Raw genomic sequence first — 8,577 nt, 5'->3', positions numbered from 1 at the left:
TTGTATTGGTTTTTTGTTGGTTGCCCATTAATTAATCAGGCATCAGACATCTTCTTGTCTATTAATGAAAATGATACGTTAAGGAGCATCCGTTGTTAGCCAAGGCACGGGCTAGGCTACTCTGTTAAATTATTGAAGTTCTAGTTCTTTCTTCTGATCCAAGTTATAGGTTCTTCTTTTCGGGGAGAAATCGAGTTGTTAAGGTCGCATTTCACAAAAGCCAGCAGAATTTTGGGGATCAAACAGCCAGACTGAAAATTACATAGCCTACAACAGGTTGACGAAGTAGGCATGGTCGAACGAGGTGGAGTTGCTGCGACCAATAAGCGCTTGACAACTGCCTCAGCCCCCGTCAACTGTTCGAGATCCCGGTCACTGCTGGACGGAAAGGCAATCTCGCCGATAACGATTGGTGCACTTGTTTTGACTTTTGACCACATGTAATTCCCTCTATCAAGATACAAGCAAATGCGTCTAAGAAATGGACAACACACACGACAAACAATGATATGATATACTAACTCAAGAACATAAGCATGTTAAGCATGCTTCATCATAATATAGGAGTATCATACAGCAATATTGTTCCATCTAGGAGTAGGAACTTATTTACTCAAAACCTTGTGGCTTATCGGCATTGGCATTGGCCACGTCAGCAGCACTCCCATCCTTGTCCTCCAAGTTGAGCGCTGGCAATGGAGCTTGAGGTGCCGCCGCTCCCGCTGCCAAGGCTTCCGTCTCCTCATCACGCGCCGGTAACATGTGCAGGTGCCTGAGTTTGACGATTTTACTAAACCCGGTCCAAAAAAAGTGAAAAAGAGTTATTACCACAAAAGCAAAATAAAGAAAAAAATTGAGTCATCTTTTCTGAGAAAAGTCATGCGGCATTATTACAAGCTCCAGATCAAAAAACAAAGTTCTTGGTAGAAGTTAATTGCCATTGTAGCTTTTGAATTAACATGGGAAGGGAGCAAGATCGGCTCATTCTTCTACAGGGAAAAAAATGTCGGTTCGTTCAATTCAAATTGGCACACATAGTAAAATGATATAAGTAGAACCATACATTTTTCGCCGCTCTCTGGGTTCTTGCGGAGGTGCTAGTGCGTCTTGACGACAGTCCTTAAGTATTGAATGCTGTAAGGAAAAACATTAGGAGTAGAGTGTCATACATGCCAACAAATAAAATGTGGTTTTCGAAAAGGAAAGTGCTGGGCGTCCCCCGGGGGATCTGATTCCCCAGCCCCCGGGTCCCCAGCCGTCGGATCAACCATCAGGACGGTCAGATCTACATGTAGCAAAAAACCACCTCCGGCAGCAAAAAATCAACCCCGGCAGCAACTTCATGTAGCAAAAAACGGTTCGCTCATGAAATAAAAGAAAATGTCTAAACTCGCCGAAGTCTCGCCGGAGACCTCGCCGGAGAGCTCGTAGCAAAAAAAAATGCTATTGTAGCAAAAATGGTTATCGTTGGATACATCCATGGGGAACTCGCCATAGACCTCGCCGGAGACTCAACAAAAACCTCGCTGGAGACCTCGTAGCAAAAATATTTTGCAATTGTAGCAACATCGCAAAACAAAGTAGCAAAAAATTAATTCCTATGTTGCAAATCCACTAAACATATGGCGGCAAAAATCCCCAAAACACAATCCTGCATGTAGCAACATATAAAACCATTGGAAGCAACCCCGACCACGGTTGGTAGCATCGCCGTGTGTCGTTTGCAGCACTCCACAACATTGACCAATGTAGCATCATCGCCAACCTATAGTAGCACTGTCGTCAACCTATGGTAGCACCGCCAGTCTTCGTACGCAGCATCACATGAAAAGGAAAAAAGAGATGGATGTCATCATCAATGAAAATTAGGCTAATTGGCGTCCTAATTGGCATCCGGCCCGCCGGCAGCCATGGCCATCGCCACCTTGCTCTTCCAGGCAGCTCCTTTGTTGACGTCCCTGGACGCGCGCAGGGAAGGCGGAGCACGGTGTGGGCGCCGACGAGGACGCGGGGCGGCTGCGGGCAGGCGGCCGGCGACGAGGACGGGGTGGCAGCAGTAGGAGGAGGTCAGCAGAGGAGGCGCCCGACGGCGAGAGTGGGGCAGCTGCGGGAGGAGGAGGAGGTCGGGGGAGAAGGCGCCCGGCGACGAGGGTGAGGAAGCTGCAGGAGGAGGAGGTCGGGGGAGGCGGCGGCCGCGCATGGGAGGCGGATCTCTGCGGGAGGACTACGGCGCGGAAGCTGCGGGGGAGGCGGCCGGCGATGGCGGCGCGGCGGTAGGCGGCCGGCGATGAAAGCTGCGGGGGAGGCGGCCGGCGACGGCGGCGCGGCGGTAGGCGGCGGTCTCTCTGGTAGAAAAGTAGAACCGGGAAAGGCTGTAGGTAGAAGAAGAAGTAAAGAAAGGAAGGGAAAGCAACGTGGGGCCCACGCACGTGGACTTGTCCCCAGCAGTTTTCTTCCCCACGATGGATTGGATCGAACGGCCAGCAACCCGGAGGTTGCGCAGCGCGTGATCCTCCGGGGGATACCAATCATTTTCCTTCTGAAAAGCAAAGGGACGGACTGGGAAAGAGTTGCGCATGTCTTAGGCACGTACAGAGGTGAACTCGAAATGGTGACCTGAACTATTTCTCGCCGAGCTCTCCCAGTAGTCTGATGACTTTCTTTCGATCAGGATGAACTCCTCCGAGTCCCCAAAAATATTGCGGATCCCACTTGCGGGCGTCTCTTCCATCAGTTCTTCGCTCCTCCTGCAACAGATCATCCAAACGTTTCATTGGATTTGGTCGCAAACAACAGATTAAATCTCCCCAGAATTCGAATCTCTTGGAAGTGTTGTTCCGTAGAGGAAATTAGTCGAGATCAACATGTAAAAAAACATAGGGTTTTGCCCTAAAGACCAGTAACGAGAAGCAAGGATTGAATCGATCTGTTATAGGACCAGAAGAAATCTATCTTTAGCCAGAAATCACTGTACCTCCAAAACCAACGTCGATCGGCCCGTCAAGGATTGCAGCCGGCCGGCCGGTTGGAGATTAAGTAGTAGGGGTGCAACGAGGTAAAACGCGATCTAGCGGCGATGGTAGACTACCCCACTACGGGACAGACCGACTATATAGCCGCATCGCTGGGTCCGATTAGTTGGAACATATAGGCTTATGGGGTGCGTTGGTAAGTGCACGACACGTAAACCGGGAAGTAGAACTAGGATCAGATCGTATCACGTCACGGTACAAACATAATATCACACTGGTTGTAGAAAAGCAAATAAATATCAAACTCTCACACATACGCACATACATACAAAAAAAATCACTCCATCTGGACGCCTATTCTAATTTGGAAACTGCTGGGCATCCCCGGGGGATCTGATTGCCCAGCCTCCGGGTCCCCAGCTGCCGGATCAACCATTTTGACGGTTAGATTTGCATGTAGCAAAAAAACATCTTCCGGCAGCAAAAAATTACCCCCGGCAGCAAATGACTGAAGCAAAAAACGGTTCGTTCAGGGAAAAAAATAAAAAAGGCTGGGCTTGCCGGAGACCTCGCCGGAGACCACGTAGCAAACATATTACGCAGATGTAGCAAAACCGCAAATAAATTGTAGCAAATTTTTTTATTCATATGCTGCAAATCCTCTAAGACATCAACGGAGACATCGCCTGCAGCCGGCAGCAACGCCGTCCGAGGTTGCAGCAACTTCGTTCGTCCAGGACAGCAACGCCACAAGCTGCTAGTAGCAACGCCCCTATGCCTATGGTAGCAAAAAATCCACCCACCGCTGGTACTAATGTCGGACACCTTAAATAGCAAAATCGCCTTCGCAGGTAGCAACGCCGCAGGCCTAAGGCAGCAAACCTCCTAATGAAGCAGAGGAGCACGAGATGAAGGCGACGCTGGTAGCATCGGCGGCGACCGCCTGTAGCATCGACGCCCTCGGCTGGTAGCACTAGTGAAAGCCACTAGTAGCATCCCAAAATGGGTTACACAGCAGCGTCGTCGACCGCCGGTAGCAAGGGTGCCCACGGCAGGCAGCACTTCCACCGACGGGAGGCAGCAACGACGCCCTCGCAGGGCAGCACCTACGCCCACGGCGCGCAGCAACGACGGCCATCGGTAGTGGCTGCAAGGGAGGAGGTCGGCGAAGAGGGCGGTCGCAGAGGAGGCGGAGCTTGATGTAGCGACGGAGCAGGCCGTGGGGGCGGACGAGGGTGCATACGACCCATCGGTGGTCGTCGGGTCGGAGGTAGTGGGTCCGGCCGGAACTCCGCGATGAGGTCGACTTCCCTTGATGGCATCGAAGCGGAGAAGCACGTACGGCCATGGGCCGCGGCGGCGAGGCGCAATACACCTCTCCTATTCGCCGAGCCTAACGCGTGGCGGTGGCGGACGGCCATGGGCCGCGGCGGCGAGGCGCAGGACGCCTCTCCTATTCGCCAAGCCCGACGTGTGGCGGCGGCGGATGGCCATGGGTCGCGGCGGCGGACGGCCATGGGTCGCGGCAGCGAGGCGCATGATGCTGGTGGCGGCCGCCGGCCAGCGTCGTCGCCAGTCGGTAGAGCGTGCAGCAGCAGCGCCATTAATCGCGGCGTCCCGTCATCGTTTCCAAGGAGAAGAAAGAGTGGAGGAGGAAAGACGCGTGAGGATAAGGGTGGGCCCCAGCAGGACACGCGGCACGCAGCCAAGGCGGAGGTTGCAAACAGTCCGTCCCCCGGGGGAACACGATCATTTTCCTTCTAATTTTATCATGTTTTTCCTACCGCCAAATGCTATGCTACGGCCAGTCATAATTTTAATCAGCATTTGGAATTAAAATTAAAAGTTATATTTCCATCTACAATTTTAAGCACAACTTTGATGGTAAGACGAACGAGTTGCTTCGTCCAATCTCTTGCAGCAGTCTACGATGCATAAGATTACTATAACTAGCAGCACAACTGTCTAAAAATGGGCAAGTTATATTTATTGACATGACAAGTTTAATAACAGAGTTCCTTCGAATTTACAATGGGTCAACCAGAACAGTTGTTACAACATTATGAACACGTCACCGGTAGGATAGGTTCATGGTCCAAACAGTCCATTAAAGTCGGGACTGCCACTCAAAGAGACACTGAAAATATTACAGGATGATCGTGAAGAACGATGTAACAAGGGATTCTTCAGAGGATTTTGGTGGCAACCAACAAAGCACACTTGCTTTCTGCAAATCAGGATGCATCGGAAACCCAAGATTATACTGTGAGGCACTAGGGGTTTTCTTTTCCATCTTCGGGGAGAGATTTTTTATATAAAGGCTGGTAAAAGAACATAAATGATAAGTATAGCTGCAACAGATGGGTGAATGAACAAATACAGTAACAGAAAATGAACTCGATGCCATCCTCTTACCATTTGCTAGAAGTTCACTCTTGGTTGGAACCAAATTCTTTCCTTATGTCACTAAATGATACAGTTGCAGAACCCCTTCTCTTAGCTTTTTGCTGCGATGAATGCTCCTTCCAGCCAGTCATGTAAATTACCTGCACAAAGCAAGTACTCTTCCATTTCAACATAAAGAGCATATATGTTACTAGCGTTCAGAGTAAGGTGGCCTAAAAGCAGCTAAAAGTAGAGAAAAAGTAGTATGAAGTAGTCCCAGCTGCATTTATTTAGCTTTGGAAATGGTGAGTTGGGCATGCACTCCCTTCTCAGCTTTACTCCCCACTTTTCTAGGTAGTCTTGTGTGGTAAAAATTGGTTGCCTATGCATGCGTACAGCTGAACGCAGTTATATGTACTGCAGGTAAGACGGGAAAATTTGATTTGGTTGCACATTGGTATCTCCACACGCCTTATAAAACAAAAAACAAAAGTGATGGATTGTATGCGCTCTACAATATGAAATGGATAACAAACTCTGAATGTGTTGAACATTTTCAACGAGGGAGGTCACAATTACTACCCTTTATTTAGTCAAGTTGAATGAGAAGAGAAATTATTTAATCACTGTCAAGTTGAAATTCTCTGCTCTTCCTTACAAAAAATTGTAATCTTAAACAGTACCAAACCTGAAAGGTAGCTGGAATGGTTCCATCTTCTAACCCAAACATTGACTGGTATATGGCTGCAGTAGCCAGTGCTGTATCTCTCTTTAATATCTGGCAATAGAAAACCAGTGTAAATTCAATTACCCTGTTAATAAATTAATTAAAAATAGCTAATAAAAAATTCAGTCATCATTATATTAGAAAGGCTTACAGGGCTTCTTTGGAAGAGAGCATTCGTTTCTGCCATTGCTCTAAGATGTTCCACAAGTTCCAGAGCTAATTGATAAAAAGTAATAAAAACTGTCAGGACGAATAAGCAACTTGCTGAATAGGAAAATATCATTTTGAGGCGTTTAACACAATAACATATTACATGCTTCTTGAATATAAAATAAATTTATCAGACAACCTATTCCTAATTGTATATGAATAACACAAACTGACAAAAGTGACCCTTATTATCACAGTCACAGGAATGTTGTAAATAGGATGCTCGTTCCATCTTGACTATATTGTAAAAATATATACACTAATTAGAAAATTAAGAGTTCTGGTACGCACCACTATTGTACTTGACTGTATACCGATCTACATCAACACCAGGAAGGGCGAAGCCTGCCCTTGACAAAAGATTTCCTGCATCACGGACCTTAAGTGTACAACCCAATGTCACCATTAGAACCAGGAGACAACTAATGGGTCAACGTAAAGATTAAACTTTGCAACTATGGTCCAGTCTCATGGAAGGAATTTTACCATCTAATTTTACAATACGACAAGCTAATCAACAGAAACTTATAGGATGCATGAACAAATCTCATTTGGACAAAATTTCAGATCATAAAGGAACCATACTTGTGCTAAAGGGGACATTCGAGGACTGATGCCTCCCTCGCGTTCCATTTGAGCAATAGTGCATGCAATTCTTAGTTCCCTGACCATATCCAGGAAAAAGCAAGTCAGGCAAGAAACTGGAAAATATCGATAAATGGTAAATTTTAAGATTGTAACTTCAGAGTCTCTCCACCAAGAATCGCTGCAAGAAAAAGGCCATCAGGCTTCAACGCCAACCTACACTGCCATCAAAGGACAGCCAATTATCCTCAGTTCAGAAATTTCAGCGCTAGATAACTGAATGTTACAAAAAAATATCAACAAAATGGCTTCATTGTTTTCTAAAAAGTTACCTGTATCATTGCTCCAGGTAGATCATTGGTTCAATGAAGCCCAAGACAGCTCATTATCAAATCCTGAGAGCTTCAGAAACAAAGAACCGCGTTAACATTAGACTAGACAATGCAAGATCACAATTTGTCTTGTCGCTTAAACTTTGTCTTCGAAAATCAGACGCTCACACCTAAAATCTACTCCCTCCGTTCCATATTAGTTGTCACTGATTTAGTAGAAAGTTGTCCATTAATATGGAACGGAGGGAGTACAATTGACTCTTTCAATCATGAGCATAAGCAGACTATACATTGACAATATGCCTCTTAATTCCTATAAAGGGGGATATATTCATTAGCTTTGACTGGATCTGGAGAAAGTATGTGGCTTCAGTGCAGTTTTACTTATGCAATACGCAAATGAAACAAAAAAAAAAGACTGAAAGCTAAGCATTGCTGACATTTATTTACTTTTCTTTGATTGGAAGATACTCTTCGTCTCCAACGATGAAGTTTGTCTCGAGGCCGTCCTCAGCAGCATTCTCCAACTCCCGCCACTTCTTCACCATGTCTTCCGACATGTCCATCATGGTTAATTTCTCAATTCCACCTGGCAAACAAATTATCATCACCATGTTGTAAGTTAGTACTCCATCAATGAGAAGCAACAGGTGACATATCATTTCAAGGCGAAAACCGAAACTTTTAGGAAGCCATCTGACATGTTTGGCCGAAATGACCAGCATATTTGAAAATAAGTTGATGCACAATAAAAAAGAGCTAGTTGAGTAGCTCACCACGGCCGCGGAGCAACCGGCGGACGGCGCCGGCTGCGCCGCCCATGCAGAGCGCTGAGGGGAACGCCTTCCTGCAGTCCTCAAGGCGATCGAGGAGGTTATCGGCGACGGCATCCAACAGCGCGTCGTTCTCCCGCATCGCCCACGCCGCTCGGTCCCGGTGCCGGCGCTTCAGGTCGCGGTCGAAGATCTTGACGCGGCCGCCGTCCCCACCGTCCAGACCGTCGGCCGTGGCGGCCGAAGAGAATTGGTGCTTGGGAAGGAGGTGGGAGTGGCGGGGGTGGCGAAGGAGGAGGAGGCGGCGGGCGGCGACCGCGGCTCCGGCAGTCATGGCGAGCGCCGGCGGTGGAAGACAGGGACCAGGCGACCAGAGAGAGTTTTGGGCTTCGTCTTGAATGGGCCAGGTTGTTCACTCGTTGAAGTGTTACTGGACGAAAGTCCGTCCACTTCACGAGAGTGGCCCAACTTAGGAAGGTAAACGTCTAGTCGAAGTTGAGGGTTTTCTTGGACGCTTCACACCAGCCGTAGTGCGGCGCAACATTAGGGATTCCGGCGCCAACGTGGAACCTGCACAACACAATCAAAGTACT

At 47.8% G+C, this 8,577-nt stretch overlaps 1 long non-coding RNA gene and 1 pseudogene across 1 annotated transcript; both read right to left on the bottom strand.

Annotated features, from left to right (window-relative positions):
• Window positions 1–717: 717 nt before the first annotated feature.
• On the bottom strand, window positions 718–3,014 carry LOC124652895. Its single transcript, XR_006987775.1, has 4 exons — window positions 2,975–3,014; window positions 2,594–2,747; window positions 1,064–1,134; window positions 718–790 (listed from the first exon to the last, which is right to left on the bottom strand). It is a non-coding gene; the product is annotated as an uncharacterized LOC124652895 (long non-coding RNA).
• A 1,926-nt stretch (window positions 3,015–4,940) lies between these two features.
• Window positions 4,941–8,338, bottom strand: LOC124653731 (annotated as a pseudogene).
• Window positions 8,339–8,577: the final 239 nt, after the last annotated feature.

Source organism: Lolium rigidum, chromosome 5 (assembly GCF_022539505.1).
Source record: "Lolium rigidum isolate FL_2022 chromosome 5, APGP_CSIRO_Lrig_0.1, whole genome shotgun sequence".
Taxonomy (NCBI): domain Eukaryota; kingdom Viridiplantae; phylum Streptophyta; class Magnoliopsida; order Poales; family Poaceae; genus Lolium; species Lolium rigidum.
Note: the sequence above shows the minus strand (reverse complement) of the source record. Positions and strands in the feature narration are given on the sequence as shown.